We start from the raw sequence: 25154 nt of genomic DNA, 5'->3' as shown, positions 1-25154 counted from the left end.
AAGTGCAGGAACATAGCAGTGCACTTCCACAGAAGTGTGAAGGAGGGGCAGGTTCTCCATGAAAAGCAGACTGATTTGAGGATGCCTCACAAGCGTCTTATTCAAGACATTGGCACCTGGTGGAATTCTACCTATATGATGCTGCAGAGTTTAGTGGAGCAGCAGACACCCCTTCATGACCTTTCTGTGGAAACGGACATAGGTGTGCAGAGTCCACTAGGGCATCATGATTGATTAGTCATGATTAAGTTGGTAAAAATCCTGCAGCCCTTCAAGGATGCCATGGAGGAGCTGAGTTCCAGAAGTGCCACTTTGGCTTACATCATCCCTATAGTTAATTTTCTGGGGGAAAATTTGGAGGGCTTTATACAGGAAGAGGGAATGACAGCAGAGGTGCTGCATTGTCTGGACTTTTTGCAGAAGCAGGTGCAAGAGAGATTAAGACTTTTAACAAAAGATCACATATATATATGCTCGGCACAGTCTGTGATCCCTGTGTGAAAGGGAAACTTGCCCTACAGTCCGATTGTCTCACATTTGTGAAGGACCTGCTATTAGTAAACATCCGTGAACAGGAGCGCCATAGGCAGAGACAGATTAGGCATGAAGCAGAGGAGGAAACAGTGGGCACTTCAGAGAGTAGTGCAAGCCCAAGCAGGAGCAACACTCTGTCAGCGACAGCTAGTACTTCCTCCTCCACTTCAGTACACCAAAGCCATGTTGCCCCTAAAAAATCATCTGTTCTGGAACAGGCTAGAGCGAAAGCAGCTGGCAAGAAGGACTCTCAGCTCACCCAAGCAAAGGAGACACCAGCACAAATGTCAGTGACACGGTATCTCACAGAGCCCATAGAGGACATGCAGACAGATCCACTGGCATATTGGGCATACAAGTCCACTGTCTGGCCACACCTAGCCAAAGTGGCTCAGTGATATCTGTCATGTCCACCAACCAGTGTGCCCAGTGAACGAGTATTTTCAATGACAGGGGATATCATGAGCCCTCATCGCTCAAGGCTGGCACCAGAGTTGAGGGAAATGCTAGTGTTTTTGAAAATAAACATGCCTTTGCTTGGGTTTCTAGATTTTCCCTGTGAATAGCTAGATGAATAAAAGCAATTTAAAACCTTGCAGCAGCTCCGCCTCATATACTCCAGATAATATCAGCACATGTACCTGACCTCAACCGCTGTGCCTGCCCATCCAGCCCTTATGTCACTACAAGGGCCTGACCCCAAAAGCTGTGCCTGTCTGTCCAGCCCTTACGTCACTACAAGGGCCTGACCTCAACTGATGTGCCTGTCTGTCCAGCCCTTACGTCACTACAAAGGCCTGACCTCAACTGATGTGCCTGCCCATCCAGTCCTTACAGCACTACAAGGGCCTGACCCCAAACGCTGTGTCTGTCTTTCCAGCCCTTATGTCACTACAAGGGCCTGACCCCAAATGCTGTGCCTCTCTGTCCAACCCTTACGTCACTACAAGGGCCTGACCCCAAACGCTGTGCCTGTCTGTCCAGCCCTTACGTTACTACAAAGGCCTGACCCCAAACGCTGTGCCTGTCTGTCCAGCCCTTACGTCACTACAAGGGCCTGACCCCAAACGCTGTGCCTGTCTGTCCACTGTCCAGCCCTTACGACACTACAAGGGCCTGAGCCCAAACATTGTGCTTGTCTGAGTTTAGTTCTAGTATCTCTAATTTCAATTTCATGTATTTGTGCATCACTTCTTTCCAGAAATTTTTTTTTCCTGTTTTGCAACATTTGGAATGTAAGAACATAAAAAGCTGACTTAAGATGTTTGGAGCTTGCATATTTCATATCCTCAATAGTTTTCATGACCTTCATAATATGGGCCATTTTCCCTAAATCTTTCTTAGGTGCCAACATTAATGTTTCTAGTACTATAGAAAACTGGTGGTAGCTGTACTCTAGTTCATCCTCTGTGTTCCCATAGTTTACAGAGGCACTGTGTAGGGTACAAAGTCAACATAGGTTGATATTGTAGATTTGGACTTGAGTAGCAGTTTTCTTATTTCTGAGAGCTCTCCAAGTTCCTTTGTCATCAGCTGAAGTGCATAAGAACAGTTAATAGCTTCTGGGTATTCACAAATAATCTCCAGCTCAGTTCTTGCTTCACAAATGGCAGTCTCTATTGCTCTAAAAGCATCCTCTGTTGAATTATCTTTCACAAATGAAAAAGATGCCATTTTCTTCTGGCAGCGAACCAGTTCAGGAAGAAGTGACAGATCAAACCACAACATACCTGCACAAAGGAAAGGGAACTCTCCCCGGGTGTAGCCTATCTCTTAGTACTCGCTGACACATGTTGAACCAGAACCGCTGTTCACATGGAAACCTTCCCCACTTTGCCACACTTTGAAGGCTTGGGCCCCACTCTGGGGCAAACCCATTCCAGGGAACCCTTTCCTACACAAAGGAAAGGGAACTCTCCCCAGGTGTCGCCTATCTCTTAATACCCACTGACACATGTTGAACCGCTGTTCACATGGAAATTTCCTCCACTTCGCCACACTTTGAAGGCTCGGGCCCCACTCTCAGGGCGAACCCATTTCAGGGAGCCCTTTCCTGCGCAAAGGAAAGGGAACTCTCCCCAGGTGTCGCCTATCTCTTACCACATGTTGACATATGTTGAACCGCTGTTCACATGGAAACCTCCTCCACCTCGGCAAAATTCTCGTTTGTATATCTGCTACGTCCACCAGAAAGACCAGCGAGAGCTCACTAGACACCAACGGAACCAACATACTCTAGGGGCAAACCCATTCTAGGGAGCTCTTTCCTGCACAAAGGAAAGGGAATTCTCCCCAGGGTTCTTGTTTGAATATTTGCTATTACCACCAAAATCTGCACCTGCAGCAGCTCCAACCCACCCAGGCATAGTTCATCATGTTTCAGGTCCTAGCACGCGTGTTAGACTCCTTGGTCCGTGTTTCAAGACGGGTTGGGTAGACAGTACGCCCCAGTTCACAGTAGTGCTACATGCAGGGGGCCCCGTCCCCCTTCACCCCGCTCCCCTCTTCTTGGGTTCTATCTGAGAAGCTTGTTTGCTGCTTGAGCTCTCTCAGAGTGTCTCAAATCTTTATTCAATTACTATTGCTAGTTTGCTACAATTAATTTTCTATTGCTGAAAAAGATATTTGTTCGTTTTGCTGCTGTACCTGCCAGGCAGCCAGGCTTTTTTTAACTGCACTTTTTTTTATTGAACTATTGTTGACTATCAGTCTCATGCTGGTATTTAGCCTTAGATGGAGTTTACCACCCACTTTCGGCTGCATTCACAAACAACCTGACTCCGAGAAGAGCTGGTCCCGGTGAGCCGGGTGCCACCACTACCAGCCTAACACCATCCGCAGGCTGAGCCTCGTCTTGTCTTGCCTCCTTGCCTTTCCCCTATCAACAGCACAATGATCTGACTACCTCAGCTCTGCCAGCCTGCCTTGCCCCTATCAAAACCACAGCAACCTGACTACCTCAGCTCTGCCAGCCTGTCTTGCCCCTATCAAAACCCAGGGACCAGACTACCTCCGCTCTGCCAGCCTGTCTTGCCCCTATCAACTTTCTGCCACTCTGCCTTGCTGCCATACACCAGATGACTCACTCTACTCCTTGTGGTGTTCTTGCCACTATCTTGGTTCCTCAGTGTGTTGGTGCTAGTCTTTCTGCTGCTTTGTCCCTTTATCAGCGCCTTGTGGTTTTTTCTGACACTCTTTCTGCTTGCTATATTCCCCCTTCATTGTGCTGTAGGATGTTGATGCCACTTGTCTTGCCACTGTGCCTGTCTTGCTGCCTTCGAGGGTTCATGCATCTGTTATCGGTGCTCTCTTTTGAAGCTGTGGTGTGTTTTTGACACTCTCACTGCTGCTTTGCACCTCTGTTAAAGCACTCTTGCCACTCCTGGTACCCCTTTGCCCCTTTACAGTAACTTAGGCTATTCATGCCACTTTGGTGCCACTTTGCCACAGTCTAAGTGCATTGGAGCTCTTTTCTCATTCTGATGATTGCTCCCCAGAAGTTTCATCAGAACTGATAAGAAAACCCCAATTCTACAGCCAAAAATAGGCTGCAAATACTTCCCCCATTGAGTTTAATGGCAAATGAAAAACAAATTAAACTAATAATCGAATTGGTTTTTTCCCCTATGAAATTAATGAAATGAATTTGGGTCCCGGCGAAATGAAAAACGAAATGAAACTAATTTTTTCCTTCTGCACATCCCTAATCAGCAGGCTCAGGTGCCAACCCTGTGTTGAGAGTGCAGAGAAAATTATAATTGACTTACAGTTTTGTATTTAAATTAGCTACTGCTTTATATTTTTAAATGTGCCATCTAAAACATAATTTCAACAAGGATAAGACAGTCAAGCTGCATATAGTTCAGGAACTATTTAACCATCTCTATCAGATAAGTGTTATTTTGCATTTAAAATTATATTAAATGAGTTTATATACATTTCTATACTGTAATGTTTTTTTCAAGAAACAAAGTAAGATTTGAGAGATCACCTTGATGGACATGATTTGTAGTAACTGTTTTACATTTTCAAAATAAAAATATCAAAAGAAGTTTCACTCTAATAGAAAAAGTATTTTCCAGTTAAGGACAGATGCAAGATTGAGAAATGATGATAACTGACACACCCGCTGTTTGGCATTTTTTTCAGTTGATGATCTCATCTTGCTATTCACTAAAAAAGAAAAATGTATTTTTGATTGTACTTCCAGTGACTTGAGGAACTTTGGAATCACTATGAAATTGATAGATCCCACTTTTTAGTGATAATATTAATAGGGTGACCATATAAATCTATATCCTAGGAGACAAGCTGAGTCAGCGCTGGTTTAATCCTAATACTTGCATGGAGTTGTAATTCTTATTTCCTAACCGAGTTCCCTAAGAAAAATAAGAGGCTTGTGGCCACCCTTTCCATAATTACAAGCACAGAATATGATGGCAGATAAGGACCATAGTCTGCCTGTGCCCAATTTCATTCCTGCTTTAATGCCATAGACCTTAGTTGAGTTTTGAATTTCTCCTCCCTTCTTTGCAACTAGGGACCTTCTGGGCTTACCTCATGCATTCTTGAATTGTGTTACCATTGCTGTGACCAGAATCTCCACCCTTTCTGTGAAGAAATATTTCCTGATGTTGCTGCTGAGTTTATTTTCTGGGAACCTCCTACCATTATGTCTTGTTCTTAGGCATCCTTTCCTCTAAAAGACCTTTGGTTTTCTGCCATATATTTAAAATAAATTAATATGTTTGCCAAAGCTGTATTATTTTCAATGGAAAAGGTGAAAATGACTATCTAATGTGAGATTTCTTTTGTGGTTTTTCTCTCTAATTATTCATTGCTCTGAGGTAAGTCATATTGGAGGTGTAACTCTATATGCACTGCACCCAACTAAAGACCATAAACTGAAGAAACAATACGCAGATCAAACTACCTCCACAATGAGTCGTACAATTTAATTTTTCAAGTTAAATTTGATGATTTGAGGATTTTCATACATTGTACTTTATTTCACTTCACCTAACCTGAATTTGACGTTCTTGTTTCACTACACCCACCATTTAATCACTGGTCCTCTGTTCATCAATATATTTTTGACATTTTATAAGCAATTAAAACATGTCCTTATATTCATAGTAAACATAATTTATCTCCGATGCGTCCCCAATATGGGTCTGTGTATGAATGTCCTCAAATTCAACATGAAAAACCAAATTATATGAATCATTGTGAATGTAGATGGGAGAAACTTCACTCTGCATAGTGTGTAGCTGTATGTGCTACATTTTTTCCTGCTTTGAACCTACTGCATACTACGCTATAGTGTATGAGGCATCCTCAGGGACTGTCCATTTTAGACATATTTTACAGTATTTATATTGTGGAACACCTTGCATGCTTGGCCATGTACAACCGTGTCATTCTCTTTGGGGGTCATTTTCAAAGGAGTTACGCATGTAAATGTGACATACTATCGTAGCAATTTTCAAAAGCTATTTACTCGAGTAAAGTGCACTTACTTGAGTAAATCCTATGGATAATTCAATGGCATATATTGTAGCAATTTTGAAAAGCCCACTTACTTGAGTAAAGTGTATTTACTCGAGCAAAAACCAGTTTTGCTCGAGTAAATGCTTTTTAAAATCTACCCCTAAGTGCACATGCACAGTAACTTTCTGTTAACAAGAAGTTACACATGTAAGTTACATGCCTAAGTTTAAAAATGTGAACAAAATCAGCAGATTCTCAGCGCTCAGCACTCTTAATTTCTCTTGATTTACAACTATTGTTGCCAATTTATTTTATTTATTTATTTATTTATTTATTTATTTGCTTTATATACCGTCAATCTGGAACAATCTCGACAATCTCCCAATGCTTCCTGTGGAGGCCAAAGACTACTGCCTTCTTTGCTGCCTCTCCTCGCTGATTTGGCCAACAGGGTCCAAAGACTGTAATCACTGGCGCTGATCTCAACCCCAACCATATGGCCTGCAGGAGCCAAAGACCTACTGCTCTGCTCCTGTGCAATACCTACAACTATGGACAGTTTTTCTTTTGTTTATTTGTATATTGTTGGCTTGGTGATTTTTATTTTGTATACTACTTTGGGGGTCATCTTTTTGGCCGGGGAGGTGGTTCTAGAAAATGCTTTTAAATAAAAAGGCCATCCTTCTGACAAACGCCAGTGATCTCCTGTGTTACGATCCTGCCTGCGGAGCCCATCCCTCAAGCAGGCCCTCCACTATCACTCACCAGTCCGATGCTGCCAACTTCGGGGCCTTGCTCTGCGTTGGCCTAGGCTGCCCCCGGACCATGCCATCCCTTCTCTTCTGCAGCACTGCGCCGCCGCCGGGACTCCACTGCCTCCACTCACGTGGCCTGAAGCTGCCGCCACTGATTCTGCTTTCGCAGCAGGGAAGACACCGCCGCTGCTGCTGACTTTGGTCCCAAGCGGCAGGGAGCCGCTGCCGCTGACTTTTTCATCCTCACAGCAGGGGGTGCCGCTGCCTAGTGGCAGGGAAGCTGCTATTCCTCATCTTCACAGCAGGAAGCCAACTCCAGCCTGGCTCTCCCAAGTGGCAGGTTCCCACTGTAGTCCTCTGCTTCTCCCAGGCTCCTCTAGGCGTGGGTGCGTGCCTTTTCTTGGTATTTAAAGGGCCAGTGGCGGGAAATGCCCCGTGGCCCCAACGATGATGTCATCAGTCTTCGCCCAACTCCAGCCCTATAAAAGGGCTCAGCTTCACTTCCTTGGGGCCTCCGTATTGGTCTTCACAGTGCTCTGTGGTCTTCCTTCCAGTCCAGATCCTCCGTGGTCTTCCAGTGTCTTGATGGCTCTTCGTTCCATGTTCTTCGTGTTCCTGGTCTCCTTCGTCTTGATGTTCCTGGTCTCGTTCCTCGTCGGAGATCCTTCGTCGCTTGTTCCTTGTCCTTGATGTTCCAGATGTCCTATTGTCCAGTGGTCCTGATGTTTCGTGTCCAGATGTCCTGATGTTCCAGATGTCCTGATGTTTTGTGTCCAGAGGTTCCATGTTCCGCGTCCCTGATGTCCGATGTTCCAGTCCTGATTCCATCATTCTCATTTCCAGCTCTTCATCCAGCTTCCAGGTTCCTTTGTTCACCTTTCCTGATGTGCCACCATCGTGGTCCATGACCAGCCCATGGGGGGCTGTGTAGGGTGCTTTGTGGCACAAGTCCTCCCTTCTCGACTGCAGCACAAGCCTCCGGAAGGCTCCTGTTTTTAATGCCAAGTTCCTGAGTCTTGAATCCTGTGTCTTGAATCCTGTCCCGGTCTTCGGAGTTCCTTGTACCTGTTTCCGTCCATGCCCAAGTCTCTGCCAGAACCTGCTCCACTTCAGCATGGTCCGCGACCAGCCACCGGCGCCTGTATAGGGCTCACCCCGGTGCAGGCCTCTCCTGAATCTTTGTCATGTCCTGGCTTCAAGTTCCATTGCTTCATCTGGAATCTGCTTCACTTTCAGCGTGGTTCGCAACCAGCCATGGGCGGCTGTGTAGGGTGCGCTGCAATGCAGCACTCACCCAGTACTTTCTCCTGAATCCTCAATCCTGGCCCGAGACCTCCAAGTATCTTGAATCCTTGCCCGAGACCTCCAAGTATCCTGTATCCTTGCCCGAGACCTCCAAGTATCCTGAAACCTTGTCTGAGTCTTCTGAGTAACCTGAAACCTTTCCAAGCCTCCGACTATCCTGAAACCTTGTATGAGTCTTCTGAGTAACCTGAATCTTTGTCCGAGTCTCCTAGTATCCTGAAACCTTGCCTGAGTCCTCCGAGTACCTTGAGTCTACATCTGAGTCCTTTGAGTATCCTGAGTTTTCGTCTGAGTCCTTTGAGCATCCTGAGTTTTTGTCCGAGTCTCCTAGAATCCTGAAACCTTGCCTGAGTCCTCCGAATACCCTGAGTCTACGTCTGAGTCCTTTGAGTATTCTGAGTTTTTGTCTGAGTCTTCCGAATATCTTGAGCCTACTTCTGAGTCTTCTAGTTCCTGTCTCATCTTGTTCCTTCCCTCAGCCTCCGTATGGCCTCATGCACTCGTCGTTCCCAAGCAGTGGGTCCAGAAGGGCTATCAAGTGACCGGAGGGCTACTCCCAAGACCAGCATTGCGTTGCTGGGTCTCATTGGTGCATGTAGGTCCAGTGGAGGGCTGAGCGTGTCTTGTTCCAGTTCCAGACGTTCCTTGCCTTTTCTTCAGTCCAGCTTTGTTCCTACTCCGCCTGTGCCGGTACTCACTCACCTCTCACGGTGTGTCTTAGGCTCCTCTCTGAGCCACACCGTGATCCAAGGGCTCACAATCTCCCTTGAGAAAACGACCATGCCTCTGCGCTCACAACATCCTGTTCTATCCAGCAATAGCTCTTTTGCTGCCACTGATCTGGGCCAGCAAGAGAGGGGCAGTGCATCAGACTGTATCCTCATTCTCTTCAATAAATGAAATGACTTGTGCTTTAAACTGTTCCACACTAGTGTGTTCCATGCAGTTCAAAGTGCAAGTCAGGTCCCAAATGGCAAAGAAGGAGGACACAGCCTAAGGGACAGCCACTCTCATCCTGCCAGCATGGATCAGTGCGGTGATTGTAAGCCCTCTGGAGACAGGGAAATACCTACAGTACCTGAATGTAATCTGCTTTGAAGTGTCTCAAAAGCTGGAATAGAAATTTAAAAAGGGGCTGAGGAATAGAAGAGGTTTGTTGGGGAGGAGGGGCTGAGAGGATGAGAGGATGAGTGTGTGTTGTGTTAGGGACTAAATAGACCCCAACAGAAGGCTCCTACCCCTCAGAAGCAGAAAGAGTCCCCCCTCCACCGACAAATAGGAAAGTAGAGACAAAATAAAATGTTTGATTTCATTTTAAATTATTCATCTTGGAATTCATGTGGGCTCTATATATATAGTGAAAGAGAGATTCCAGCTGAACTAATTCTCTTGCAGAAGTTTGCAGGATTATAGAGCCTATTCTATCTGCTTCTTGAAATAGTGTCAGGAGCATGAATACATTCTCAGAAGCCACTTCATTAAAACTCAGAGGCTCAGGTGATATTTAGCATATGTGATGACCCACTGAGATTTATTACTAAGCGGCCCTCCTTAACTCCTTTGAGCTAATACAGAATAGGTACATAATTAAAGGGGGATTCCATGACTTATAGCCCATCTCTTTGATCGTGTTGGGATGGTCATCCCCTAGAGGTTATGTAAGCAGCTCTTTCCTGAGAGATTGGAGGCAGTACTTTTGAGTTTCAGAGTTAGAGGCCAGTATAGGAATGTTTCCTGTGTTTGGATGTTTTAGCCTACTTGGAGGAGCCAAGCAAATCCCACCTGATGCTTCTGAACAAGTTTGGGAAATTTCCCTGCCTGTCCACTAACTGGCTGGTTGAGTTCTGGGTTTTTTGGATAATTTTCATAGTAAAAAACCTTGTGAGACCCCTGGGTGTCACCTGGGTATAAGGCACGGGGGAACCCTGTCCCTGGGGTGCAGAATAAGGAAGATCTGCTCCTCTGCAACCCTTCTGTGAAGACCAGAGGAATCTTGGTGACCTGATGCAAGAACATTCTAGTGTTTAGATTCAGTTTTGGGGAGAAAATAACTTTTGGTTAGAAGAACCAGGAGGAAGTATTTTGCTGCCCCCCTTCCTACCTGTGGAGGAACATCCAGAACTGGGGGTTCCGGAGAGGATCCCTTCCTTCATGGGATTCAAGAGAGAAACAGTTGCTAATCATGAGTAAAATCATCTAGAACCCTTTTGAGGACACCCACTTGGAGTCTTCACTCTTGGGGAGAGTGAAGGCTCCAAGTCTTCTCTGTGGTTAGACTGTACTACCTAATTTTTACCAGATTTGGAAGGTTATTCCTGCCCCCACAAGGGATACTCTGCCCACCTGAGAACCTCATTTATCCAAGCCCTGGAGGGTGAGTCTCAACCATGCCTATTAATAAGAGATACATGCTCAGACTAAAGGCAAGGACTGTGAGCATTAAAGAACACCTGTGGAGCTGAGGACTGTGTTAACTGTGCCATACACTCATTTATCGACAGTAAAGTTTGTTTTGGACACTTAAATCTGAGTCTCTAGTGTTTTATTGGCACTTGCAGCACTCATGGTGGCAGAAAAAGTATTCCTCTCCCAGGGAAAGATTTACAAAGGCACCCTGGCACTTCGGGCCAAGAAGGAGAATTCCTTTCACCCATCAATAGAGGACTCAGGCCTTGGAGAAAGAGACTGTGAAAGAGCTAGCCAGTGTGATCCAGCCCCAGAACTAGAAAATAATTGTATAACCCCATCAGTTTTAGGTCAGCACTGGGAGATGGGTTTACGCATATAATGAAGCATTTGGAATCGTCAAAATCCAAGCCACATAATAGAATGATGTAGTGCTTATGACTGCTTTGGGTGGCACTTTATGCCTCCATGAAACTATCATTTCATTTCATAATTCACAAGTGGTTTGTTCCTGTAAAAAAATAATATGATAAAATTGTAGCAACATTTTTCAGATATTTTAATGTAATCCAGATTGAATTGGCTGAAAGGTGGAATATGAATCAAATAAATATTTAAGTGGTAAAAATTCAAAAAACAAAATTTCAAGAATTTCAAACAAAAAAACTTGATAGAGCTATTTAAAAGGCATGATTTCAGCTACTTAAATATATTAATTTCACCTCACCAAGAGTAAAATTTGTAAAGTTCTTTACATATAAACAGAATAATCTAAGGTCAGACTGACACTGAGTAGTGGTAACTACTATGACCTAGATCTTAAAACTTTTTGGCTTGTACCAGTATTAAGGAAAACGCACATAAAAGTTTTATAAGTAGAGTTTGACACCTGTTTATTTATACAATTTACTGCACTATTAAACCCACATTGAAGAGGCACATATGGTTTTTATCTCAATCACATAATCAAATAAGATCTGATTTACACTCCAGTGGCCGATTCAGCTTTTTCTGATGTGCACATCCTCTCCGAATTGAGAGCAGTGTGATTGTCACCTATGTGTGAATCAGGCACATAGGCTAAAACAAGATAGGTATCCATTAGGTTTAAGCCACTTTTGGTTGTCTTTGGAAATCATCCTTGCTTATGTAGCTTATCAATAAAGTATCACTAAATCAATGCCTCCTGTACTTATGAAATTGCCCAGTTTTCCTCTGGAAATATCCAGTGGAGCTGCGTGTGTACATGTCTTTGCTAGGTAGAAAGTTGAATGATTTGATTACCTAGGAAGTAGAATTCTTCCTTTTATAACATCAAATTATGTGCTCCTGGTAACAGAGAAAAGCCAAATGTGAACATACTCTCAGTAATGTACATCCTGATCTTTCACATATTTTATAAACAGTAATCATACCATCTCTGAGCCTCCTCTTTTCCAAGGTTAGCAGTCCTAGCTAGTTAGGGTCTTAATATGTACTAAGCATTTTCCCTATAGATGCAAAATGAGAAAAAACATTTAGCATATCAGACCCTTAATCTTTCTTTTCATGATAAATGTTTCATTTTCTTGAATAGATGGAGGCAAGCCATTTTTTGGGGGTGGCATATGCTACCCTATGTCACCCTGTAATGACACCTATGACTCCTACCTCCTCCACTGCATCCACTCCATCTATACCAGTAGTTGCCAACCATGTCCTAGGGACCCCCCAGCCAGTCGGGTTTTCAGGATATCCACAATGAATATGCATGAGAGAAAATGTGCATGTTATGGAGGCAGTGCGTGCAAATTTTCTCGCATGTATATTCATTGTGGTGGATATCCTGAAAACTGACTGGCTGGGGGGGTCCCCAGGACAGGGTTGGGAACCACTGTCCTATACTATGTAGGGCAGCAGTAGCCAACTCTGATCCTCAAGATAAACAAAAAATGGCTAGGTTTTCAGGATATCCACAATGAATATGCATGAGATAAATTTGCAAGCAAGGCCTCCATTGTATGCAGATCTATCTTATGCATATTCATTGTGTATATCCTGAAAACCAGGACTGTTTCTGGCTCTTGAGGACTGGAGTTGGCCACCTCTGATGTAGTTTCTCAGACAACCCCAGATCATAAGTGGAAATGTTGCAGTGGGACAGCCAAACTGTACTATAGTTTTTGCATTTCTAAACTGCCTTTCCAATGTTCTTTTTTATTTTAGCTTATGGTGGTTTACAACATTTTACAGGTATGGTAAGTATCTTCCCCAAAGAGCTTACAGTATATGTAGGTCTTGAGGCAACATGAGATAAAGTACCTTGCCAAAAGTATGTCATCAGAAGAAGTGGGATATGAATGCTGGTTTTGCTGGTTTACAGCCCATGGCACTAACCACTACACCATTCTCCCTGATGACCATCCTTCCTAGTTCCACTTCATTGCCTTCTATGAGGGACTTCAGCCTCAACTGCTGCAGCCTTGGCTCCACTGTGACATCTCTCTGGTAGACTGTGGAAATCATCTGCAAGTAGGCAGAAGATAGAATACATGCAGTGAAACATTACACAATCATGGCAATAGAAAATAACTTGTGGAATGGCCTTTCATTTCCATTTGTAAGAACATAAGAAAATGCCATACTGGGTCAGACCAAGGGTCCATCAAGCCCAGCATCCTGTTTCCAACAGTGGCCAATCCAGGCCATGAGAACCTGGCAAATACCCAAAAACTAAGTCTATTCTATGTTACCATTGCTAATGGAAGTGGCTATTCTCTAAGTGAACTTAATAGCAGGTAATGGACTTCTCCTCCAAGAACTTATCCAATCCTTTTTTTAAACACCGCTATACTAACTGCACTAACCACATCCTCTGGCAACAAATTCCAGAGTTTAATTGTGCGTTGAGTAAAAAAGAACTTTCTCCGATTAGTTTTAAATGTGCCCCATGCTAACTTCATGGAGTGCCCCCTAGTCTTTCTACTATCCAAAAGAGTAAATAACCGATTCACATCTACCCATCTAGACCTCTCATAATTTTAAACATCTCTATCATATCCCCCCTCAGCTGTCTCTTCTTTAAGCTGAAAAGTCGTAACCTCTTTAGTCTTTCCTCATAGGGGAGCTGTTCTATTCCCCTTATCATTTTGGTTGCCCTTCTCTGTACCTTCTCCATCACAATTATATCTTTTTTGAAATGCGGCGACCAGAATTGTACACAGTATTCAAGGTGCGGTCTCACCATGGAGCGATACAGAGTCATTATGACATTTTCTGTTTTATTCACCATTATATTGTGCCTTTCAGATTTAGATGTGTACAACAGCATTGGACAAGAAACTCCACCTAGAATTTAAAAAGCCCATTTTCTAGTATGCACATGTTTCTGGATTCAGAAAAAAAAAAATCCACCCTGTCAGTCTTCTTTTCCTTCAGAAAGTAGGTTAAACAAGCATTGTCCTCTGTGAACCTTTTGCTTTAAAATTCATTTGCATTGTATAAATAAATGTGGATTATTTTTGGTGCTAAAGTGTGTATTTATATCTCTCCTCTGTTGCCTCTTTGTCTCTGTCACCTTCTCCCGCTCCTTGGTATCTCCCCTGTCTATCTTTGGCAATTCTGTGCAAAAAGCTAAAATAAATTCTGTGTACATTTTAAAATGAAAACAATATGATGCAATCACTGAATAATAATAATTAACTTTAAAATGCAATACAGAAAAATGCTGCCACTCAAAAATGCAGAATTTAAATTTTTTTTGTGTGCAGCGTTCCCCAGTTATCCTGTAAAGCCAAGGCCTTCCCTCTTCTCTTCCCCTCCAGGCTCAACCCCCACTGCTCTCCCCAACCCCAATGGATAGTCTCTCTCTCTCTCACTCTCTCTCTCTCTCTCCTTAAAAAAAACATCACAAACTGCAATAAAGCCCTATCACACAGCTTTACACAAATGAAAAAGGTGTAGTTAAAGCCATGCAATACAGCTTTGCAAATTATGAAGCCAACCCACTTGGCCCCACACCTCCTTTTTTTCTAATTTGCATCGCACTATGCGTAAAGGCATTTTCACATGCATTAAAGGTGTTTTCTCATGCGTTAAAGGTATTTTTTGCATGCAAAAATGCCTTAACGCATGCAAAAACGCCATATAGCAGTTTGATAAATAACCCCCTTAGATTGTAAGCTCTCTGGGGATAGGGAAATACCTACAGTACCTGAATGTAATCCACTTTGAAGTGCTGCAAAAGCGGAATATAAATCTAAAAAAAAAAAAAATAGTTGGGTAAAAGGGAGGCAGGTTAGATGGGGGTTTAAGAAGTTCCCTCCCAATCTGCTCCTTTTCTGGACTTAATTATTGGAAGTATAATTTATTGAATGAATGAGGTGAATGTATGATGTGGATGTTAGGGGTTTGTATTTTTTATATATTTGGATAGTGTGAAAAATTGATGAATTTAGTGAATTCATTGGTCTCATTTGAAGTTCTCTATAATAGATTTAACAAAATATCAGCGTGGGCTGATATAAAATCAGGTGCGCATGTTTGCATGGGTAGCAGATTTTAAAATATGCGCATGTCGATGTGCGCATGTTATAAAATCGTCATGGTCATGTGTGCATGCTGGCAACCGCGTGCACATGGATGCACATGAGGGGGTATCAAAATCTACCTTTATGGGTTTAGGGAGACTGGCCAGGAGGGCCTGGTAAGTGTGTCTGTAGAATAATGATAATAGCCATGGTAATAGCCGCGATCTGCGATAACAGCCGCAGTCACACAATAAAACCTTTTTTTTCCCAGTAACGCAAAAAAAAAAAAGGTGTAGTTATTTCTCACTTTAAATCGTGTGTTACTGTGCGTTAATCTACCACATTCCATGGTAGGAGACCCCAATTTGCATTACCTCCACCCATTTGTAATGCAAGTGGGAGGAGTTAATGTTAACATGTATTGTGATATTTATCGTGTGCATTAGACCCATTTAATGCATGCTCGGGCCCTAATGCATCTTGATGAATGACCTGGATAGCCAGCTAATTTTAGAACTGCTGAAGAGCAATCCTGAAGTTAGCTGGATATACTTAACTAGTTAACTTTGACATAGCCTGCTATATTCAGCAACACAGGTGAATATCCCAGCAAAGTTAACTGAATAATCTTATCTGGCTAACTTTGCTAGTTAGCAGGTGGCTGAAGATGGACATCTTGATAATTATTTAATTTTATGGTTTTTAGACTCTTACTCCTGTTCCAAGAAACACTGCAGAGTTTAGGTTGCACTTTCAGATTGTTAGAAGTATCTTTAAAGTTCTGAAAATTCCTACATCATACTTTGGGCTTTTACAGTTTGCTGTGATTTTGGATATTCAAGTTTAGATTATTGACTTGATGGAAATGGGAAGCAGGAAGAGGAAAAAATATGGCCAAAATAGTTGCCAAAATAGGGGAAGATTTACTGCTAATAAGAGTAGTGCAGCAAGTCAATTATATGGTACACATCATTTAAAAATGAATATACAACCTCTCTTAGAACCATATCTAATCCAAAGGAATTTAAGAAAAAATAAAAAACATATCTCTGTTGCATCTCTTTCAATTTAACTTATACAGACTAATATCACATCCCACCTATGCTATTTTTCTTCTGTATTACTTTGTGTTTTATTTGCCTTGTTTAAAACATTAATTTTATTTAAATGTATTTTATTCTGATTGCCTAAGTTATCATCTGAATTATGTATGTGCTATCCAAATTGTAAACTGCTTAGACCATACTATGTATAAGTGGTATATAAGAAACTTTTAAATAAATAAATAAATAAATATAATTTTAACATGTTAAAAGTGAAATTCAGATATTTACATTGGAAATTGTTTTTCAGTCTTTTCTGTTTTTTCTCATCACATTGCCTCTATTATTGTCTCATCTGCTTTTCCTGATTCTTTTTCCTCTGCTTTTTTTTTTTTTTGCCCTCTCCTTCTTCCTATCTCTGACACCTATTCTTTTTTATGTCACTTCATGTTTTTTCTCGTCTCTGCCTTCTTCCCTTTATCACTGCTTCATTAATCCTCCTCCTCTCTATCTATTCCTGCATGTTGTCTCTCACCCCTTTCTCTTTCTTTCTGCATGTTATTCCTCCTTTCCCCCTTTTGTTTTCTCATCCTCCTCTCAGCCAGAGAATTGCACATATTGCTTCTATACCAGTAGGCGATAATGTTTCATCTGAATTTGAAGTGGTAATAAAATGATTGAACTCTAGATAAATTATCTTCACAATCACCTGAATGATATAGATAACTAAGCTTTCATGTTACTCTATGTTTTGCCATTTCATTTTACTGAAAAGGCATAATGTATTAACCTGCCAAAAATAAAATTAGCTAAAAGAAAACAAATTATTTTTGTATTGATTATATCTTCAGAAAGCTAGTGAATATAAAAGGATGCAAGCTTTGTAACTTATTTTCCTCAGATTTATAACTTCTACAGTAACATAGATTTTCTTTAAATTGTTAGCATAATAAAGAATTCTCATTTTCCATTTTCAGAAGTGTGCTAATGGCTCTTTCACAAAAGGCAATGGTGTACCAATGTTAAGGTAAAACAACTAGAGAAGTCGTGTTTTAATTAAACAGCAATTCTCAAAGAATTGTCTATACAAGAAAATCATGAATAATTGTTTAAAAGGTAAAAGGAATTTTTATGCTTTCCAACACACGGAATGTTAGAATTATATAAAAGGTGTCCAACTGGGGGTGAAATAACTCTTAAGAAAGGACAGAAAGCACCAGATTTGGCACACTGGTAGAACATGAGAATTTCTTGAATGAGTTTGAAAACCAGAAACACTGGGTCAGTATTTTCAGAAAAGGGAGACTCTCATAAAATCCCCACTGCTTTGTATAGGAGGCTTGTAGAGATGCAGAATGCTGAGTGCTCCATTCCACCCCGCCCAGGAACTTCGTCCAGAGCAACAGAGGCAGACAGACACCCACAGGGAATTAAATAAAACAGCCACTCCTACATACACCACCACCTCATATCCCCACCTCCACCCACTTCTGGTTAGGGCCCCTGCCATGACCTAGTGATGTCACATTCAGTAGCTGCATCTCAAAAAGGGTTTAGTTACATATAAGCTATAACACAGGTAGGACCTGACTTGCACACAGCAAGCTAGTTAGGAAATACAACTTAAGATTCAGTTATAATACTGAAGCTTTGAGTCAAAATTTTAATGAGTCCATAAATCCAGCCAAGGGACATGGTCTCTGTTCACTAGGTCCACACAGCTTGGCCTCCAAAATGTTGAATTGCTGAGAACACTGAGGACCAGTCAGGTTCGTCAGGGGCAGGACAACTTGCTGCCTGAGCCTGCAATGATCATAGTGATTGAACTAATCAGGAGTGTTCTCCCTCTGTCAGTCACAGACAGTAAATGATAAGCTCTTTTCTGCTTAAGTCTTTCAGTGCAAGGCAATCAGCAGGATCTTTCAGGGAGATAATAGGTAACACACTCTTAACAGTGCACACATTTCTAGCAAATCCCTGAGCTATGATCTCCCCACCTAGAACTCCCATATTCCAGAGGGAGAGTTAGCCACCCCTTAGTCACCCCGCACTGGGAACCAAGAGGATTCCTTTCATCCCCCAGTCAAAAGAACCTACACCCTGGGAAGGAAGGGAGGTTGGAGATCTAGCCTGGGTTCCTGCCCAAAAGAACTTATAAATTATTTTATTTCCCTGTGGGAGTGTAATCTGCACTTGGGGATGGGTTTACACAGGCGCTGGGATATTCCAAATCCATACACTGGTCAGTGGGTTTCTAATAAGTAGTAGAGCAGATGATACAATGGACCGGGCTCGGAAATAGTTCCTTACTGGGTAGGGAAACTTCTTCCCTCTGTGACTGAAACTGCTGCCCACGAATAAATGGCTTCTTTTGACTAGTAACAGTACATCAACAACCTCCACCTCAGACAAACCAAATCCTGGAAAAACATTTCAATCCACAAGTTGGATTGGTGGTTCAAATAATGCCAAATTTATTAAACAGAAAAACAAAGGGTCTTAAACAAATTCTACTTCCATGGGTTTCTACAGTAAAAATACACAAACAGGAACAAAAATAAACACTTTAGCAGCACAAAAAAAATTCCTCAGGAATTAGAATCCCGTCCCTGTCAAAAATCCAACAATCCATAAGAAACAAATACATAATTTTCCAAATCAGAAGTTAGGATAAAATATGAAATTTCCACAAAGCAGGCTGTTCTTTTTGTTGGCGTCTCCATGATTTTTCTCAAGGACTGCTCCAAAAGAGGCTAGGTCTTAAGCCTAGGAGTACTGTTTTAGATGTATTCTTTCCAAGGAAAAATATATATCTCCTGGTTTCTGTACCACAGAGCCAACACATAACAAGCAGCTTATACTCAGAGCTGAGAAAAAAGACAGACAAAATGGATCAGAAGAAGGAGAAGAAAAGGCCCTTAACTCCTGAAAATGTTACCCTTTTGCCAATAGATATCTCCATATGACATCATCAATACTTAAAGGTGCAAACACACGGTATCCACCATCCACCACTGAAGAAACTATAACCCATCATATTCTATGGGGAGAGGTGAAGTATGGATTAGGCATAGGCAAAGTTAGGCATGGACCTTTTGGGGCCTGTGTCACACTTGTAAAAACAAAAGGACAAAACTGAAACTACGGAGGGCACTTTTCAAAACAGCTCGCTTAGCTACTAAGCCCATGGATACCCTGGAACTGCAGAGAGTGTTCATGCATAATCTTTCTTTGAAATAAGCCCACAGGCACAACTGGACGACATGATTTTGCAGGTGCTTTCTGAGTGGGCTAAAGCCAGTTGGAAAATGCAGTCTAGGTGTGTTATTTCCTAAGCGCGCTCAAAACATACTTAACCTGATTAAAATCGTGTGTGCTGTGGAGCCTGCATGCGCTTTTAGCTGGGACAAGAGAGCGATTTTCAAACAGCCTTTTTAACTGTGTACAGTAAATCGTTATTTGCTTAGATCAATGCTTCTCAACCCAGTCCTCGGGGCACCACCTAACCAGTCTGGTTTTAAAGGATATCTATAATGAATATGCATGGGATACATTTGCATGCACTGCTTCCATTGTATGCAGATCTCTCTCATGCATAATAATTGGGGATATCTTAAGAACTTGACTGGCTGACTGTGCCCTGAGGACTGGGTTGAGAAGCATTGACTTAGATTAATGGCTTTACCCTCACTCCTAAAAATTTGGACTGGCACCTACGTTTCCCAGAATATTTTTAGCCCTCCCTTTAGGTTCTGCTGACACAGTTACCTTGATGATACAGTATATACCTTCAGATTACCACTTCTAGGGGCTGATGTAATAAGCCCTGCTGAGCCTAACACGGGTTTTTACTCAAGTTTTAGCGTGATTTTTAATACATTGGCTCCCTAGTTTTGCTGACTGCGTCTTTTTTTATTATATTAATTTTGAATCATATACCAACTGAAACTAACTGAAATAAAGATGAGACTGTTGTATTTTGCAATCTTGATTTTTATAAGGCTTGAAATAAACTAATTTTGCATTGACTGGTGCTCTCTCATGAGTCTTTGCTGGTTTCAAAAAATCTTGTACATTTCAAATATTAGGAATTGTTCTATTACTTAACTCTCATATATAAAGACATAGCTTGGCAATACGACACCTATGGCCAAGTGAAAAAGTGTGCCCTCAACCTCTGCACAACACAAGACACCACATAAGAACATAAGAAATGCCATACTGGGTCAGACCAAGGGTCCATCAAGTCCAGTATCCTGTTTCCAACAGTGGCCAATCCAAGTCACATGTACTGGCAAGTTCCCAAATATTAGACAGATTGCTTATTAATTACCGTAATAGCAGCTTATGGATTTAACGTCTAAGAACTTATCCAAACCTTTTTTAAACTCAGTAACACTAACTGCTGAAACCACATCCCCTGGCAATGAGTTCCAGAGCTTAATTATGCGCTGAGTGAAAAAGAATTTTCTTTGATTTGTTTTAAATGAGCTACTTACTAACTTCATGGAGTGTCCCCTGGTCCTTCTATTGTCAGCAAGTAAACAGCCGATTTACATTAACTTGGTCAAGTCCTTTCATGATTTTGTAGAGCTCTATCATATATCCCCTCAGTCGTCTTCTCCAAACTGAACAACCCTAAGTTAAGAAAACATAAGAACATAAGAAAACATAAGAAAATGCCATACTGGGTCAGACCAAGGGTCCATCAAGCCCAGCATCCCGCCTCCAACAGTGGCCAACCCAGGCCACAAGAACCTGGCAAGTACCCAAAAACCAAGTCCATTCCATGTAACCATTGCTAATGGCAGTGGCCATTCTCCAAGCGAACCTAATAGCAGGTAATGGACTTCTCCTCCAAGAACCCATCCAATCCCCTCCTAAACACAGCTACACCAACTGCACCAACCACATCCTCTGGCAACAAACTCCAGAGTCCAACCGTGCGCCGAGTAAAAAAGAACCCTCTCCGATTAGTTTCAAATGTGCCCCATGCCAACCTCATGGAGTGACCCCCAGTCCCTCTACCATCCGAAAGAGCAAATAACCGACTCACATCTACCCGTTCTAGACCTCTCACGATTCCAAACATCTCCATCATATCCCCCCTCAGTCGTCTCCTCTCCGAGCTGAAAAGTCCCAACCTCCCCAGTCCTTCCCCATAGGGGAGCTGTTCCATTCCCCCCACCATCTTGGCAACCCCTCTCTGCACCTTCTCCATCGCAATGATATCTTTTTTGAGACGCGGCGACTAGAACTGTACACAATATTCAAGTTCTTTATGTTAGGAAGTGCTAGGAGAGCAGTTCCACTTTCCAGGGGATTGTGTGTTCTTGGACCACGGCTCGACCCCAGAGGAACTCTGAAGAGGTGCCGAGGCAAGCGAGGCATGCCAGAGTATGGGCTGGACAAGAGCAAGGCTGGAGTGAAGACAGACGATGGAATCCAGAGCAGGGACGAGGCTGGAGCAAAGACAAGGATGACTGAGTCTACACAAGCTGGAAGACTCTGTTTAATGTGTCTTCCTCTCTGTCCCTCCTCATCTATAGCCAGCATCAGTATCTCCCTCTCCCCCTACCACCACCAGGCCAACACCAGTATCCCAATCTCTGTCCCCTTTCCCCTCCAGGCCACCATCAAATTCCCTCTCTCACTTCCTCCCTCTTCTAGTGCCTCTCTCTGTTCCCACCCTTCAGAGCCAGTACCCATATCCCTCTTCCCTTCCTCTCAACCCCAACATTCCCCTCTGTCCCTCCTCTCTCCAAGGGCATCACCACCACCATCCCTCTCTGTCCCTACCCCCAAAATCCTCACTTTATCACTCCCTTGCCCTCCTTATCTGTTCCCTCCACCACCACCACAGCCAGCACCAGTATCCACTTCCTCTCCAGGCCAGAACCAGAATTCTCTTCTCTGTCCCTTATTCCCCTCCAGGAAAGAACCAACATCCACCTCTCTCTTCCTCTCCCTCCCAGTGTCCCCTTCATTGTTCCCATTCCTCCAGCCAGAATCAGTAACTCCATCTCCCTCCCTTCCCCCTCCCAAACTGGCCACCAACATCTTCCTCTTTCCCTCTCCCCCCTCTAAAGAACACCCCCCCAAATTAAATTATCCTCTCTCCAAGTGTCTTCTCACCAGGTTCAGGTGGCTCCTGTTGCTGCATTGCTCTCTAAGGCTTATTTTCCTCCTTCAATGGCAGCCACAGAGGGTCTTCCTCTCCCTCAGTTTAGGACAGTCACCAGTCACATCTCCAAGCTCCCAGATCCCAGACCCAAGCAGTCTTTCTCCCTCTTAGCAGCAGGGCTGACTGGATCTGCCTCCTTCTACAGCAATAGCTGCCTCTTCAGTCCACACATGGTTCTTGTGTGCAGCAGGCACGCACTACACCTATGTGACTGTGTGTGTATACTGCAAGCATCACAGTGACACCCTCAGCCAGTCTTGGGAGGGAGGCAATGAGTTTGAGAAGCCAAGATGGAACTCACCGAAGCAGAGTATTGTTGAGTCTATGGTAGCTGTGGCACAATGTTAGATGCCTCATTCTGCACCAACCCTCACAGCATGGCTACCACCCTTCGGGTACAGGCACCTATGACCATGGCCATATTGGCCATAGCCTAGCTATGGCACTGTTCATACACTAGTTTTAGACATACTGTCACCAGAATCAGGACTTACAGATGACATTAAAGCCTTGAAATGTTCTGGAAAATATCAATAAAATAAGTGAAAACATTTCTGTCTAAAATATGGAATGTTTGGTCTTTTTAACTTTGATGGTCACTGATCATATTAATTTCAATGTACGCATATATATATAAGTCTGTTGAGGTTCCTGAATAATATGACCATAAACAATTATTTCAGTGAAAATTTTCTTAGTTAAGAAGCAATTGACTAATTAAAGAAAAGGTGTATAATTTTGTAAGAAAACATTTTTTGTAGCTTTTTCTCCAGACAGCACACACCACATGCTGAAGTGAAGAATGTTAAAAGTGTACAGAAAATATTGTTTATAAATTAACATTTATATCCATTATAACAGGCTTACTAGGCTTGAAACCTTTTTTTTCTCCTGTAACTAGTCCATTATAAATATTTGTTAACTGCACATGAGCAAAATAGTACAGAGCTTGATTCAACCCTGGTGTGGGATTTAGAAAAATTTATGGCTAAAATTTGTCATGTTGGACAAATAAACGTATTCATATCTGTCAGTATCCCACAAAGCAGCACAGCAAGGCCTGTCAGCATAAGTAGGCTCAGGTCTGAGTAATGGTTCAGAGGTCGTTTCTCAAACTGTTCATCCAGTTTCTCAAACTGTTCATCCACAAGTACAGAGAAGTGGCTTGGGGCATCAATACAGAAAAATGTCTCTTCCTTCAGAGATAAGTAGTATAGACTTGGGGTTTTATGATAAGAAATGTCAATAAATCACTCATTAAGAGAAGGCATATTTGGCTCAGCTATTAAGCAGGTGCAGATAAAGTGATTTAAAAAAAATGTCCATGAACCTTATTGGCTAGCAAGATGCATCTTTTGCAGGCTGTTTATACATATAGGTGCTTTGCCATATATAACCCAGGCTCTCCTCCTCTTCCTCCTATTAGGATGACATTACTGGTACCAGACTGTGCACGTGATAAATACACTGCACAAACGCTTCTCTCCTGTTATTATTTGACTTCTCTTGTGCTTCTCAGAGCTGAACCCAGGAGCAAATTCTGAATCTGTTTGAAAAGGCTGGGGAGAGGCGCTGAGCGCAGTGGTGTAAATTCTGTCTGAGCAGTCCCTTCAATGGTGGGAGGGGGGGGGGGAGGGGAGAGGGAAGGGGGCAGGAAGATGAGACTTTCAGAAGAGGACGGGCCCTGCCTCCTTGGTCCACCTCCTGTCCCCGTTCCATAATGTTTGCTTAGTAGCCCTTAATTTGAATTTATACCACTGCCTGTACACCTTGGAAAAGCTGAATAAGCTCCCTATATCTGGGTTTAAAGCTTGCCTCCTCTTTAAGACATAAGATAAGAACATAAGAACATGCCATACTGGGTCAGACCAAGGGTCCATCAAGCCTAGCATCCTGTTTCCAACAGTGGCCAATCCAGGCCATAAGAACCTGGCAAGTACCCAACATTAAATAGATCCCATGATAGCGATGTTATTAATAGCAGTGGCTATTCCCTAAGTCAGCTTGATTAATTGCAGTTAGTGGACTTCTCCAAGAACTTATCCAAACCTTTTTTAAGCCCAGCTAACCAAAACCCTGCAAAAAAGAAACTCAAAATCTATACAGCAAACTTATCATAACAGTAGTAACACCAACGACTTAAACAACAAGAACATTACCTATGAAAAAGCACAAGTAAATATTACACTGGGTCTCAGAATACCAATACACCACCTACTGGGGAAACAAAACAAACCCGATTGCTATAGATCCCTGCACACAGGCCCTGCATGACCAGGTGTGCAAACTATGCAATTGCACATGGTGGCACACCCAGGGGGAGGCGGGATCAAGGAGAGGCCCATGCTACCACTGATGGAACCAATCTCTCCAGCGGTGGAAGAAGCAGGAGGCCTGTGCAGCTGCCAGTGGGCTCCATTCCATCAGCAGCAGAAGAAGCCTGTCCTGTAGCTGGCCCCACGATAATTGAACACTCATGGTGCTAGTGTAACCCTTAAAGTTCAATTTTCTTTATGACTCCTTGTGTCTGAAACCTGCACTTTGATTCCCAACCCAGTATCAGAAATGAATCCACACGCTCTTTAGTGAGTAACAGTTTTATCTTTACTGGAATGAATGACTGAAATAAATCTGTTCACTTCCTAAGCATCTGCATTTGTCATATAAACACATGTATATAGTACAAGAGAAAACTCAACTTTGTCATAAACTCATGTTAAGTATTTCAACCAGAATCAGCATGTGATATAGCACCCGACCTTAAGCAGTCTCTGAACAAGCAAAGTCCCAGATTGTATCCTACTGTGTGTCCATTTGAATTTAGAGCTGAAGAGGGCGTCAGTACTGCTGCTTCAACTGCCAAATCCACAATACAGCAGCCTCTATCCAAAAGAAGAGCTTCAAATCCTGACAGGGCACAGTTCAACTA

This window comes from Rhinatrema bivittatum, chromosome 2 (assembly GCF_901001135.1).
Source record: "Rhinatrema bivittatum chromosome 2, aRhiBiv1.1, whole genome shotgun sequence".
Lineage (NCBI taxonomy): Eukaryota > Metazoa > Chordata > Amphibia > Gymnophiona > Rhinatrematidae > Rhinatrema > Rhinatrema bivittatum.
Note: the sequence above shows the minus strand (reverse complement) of the source record.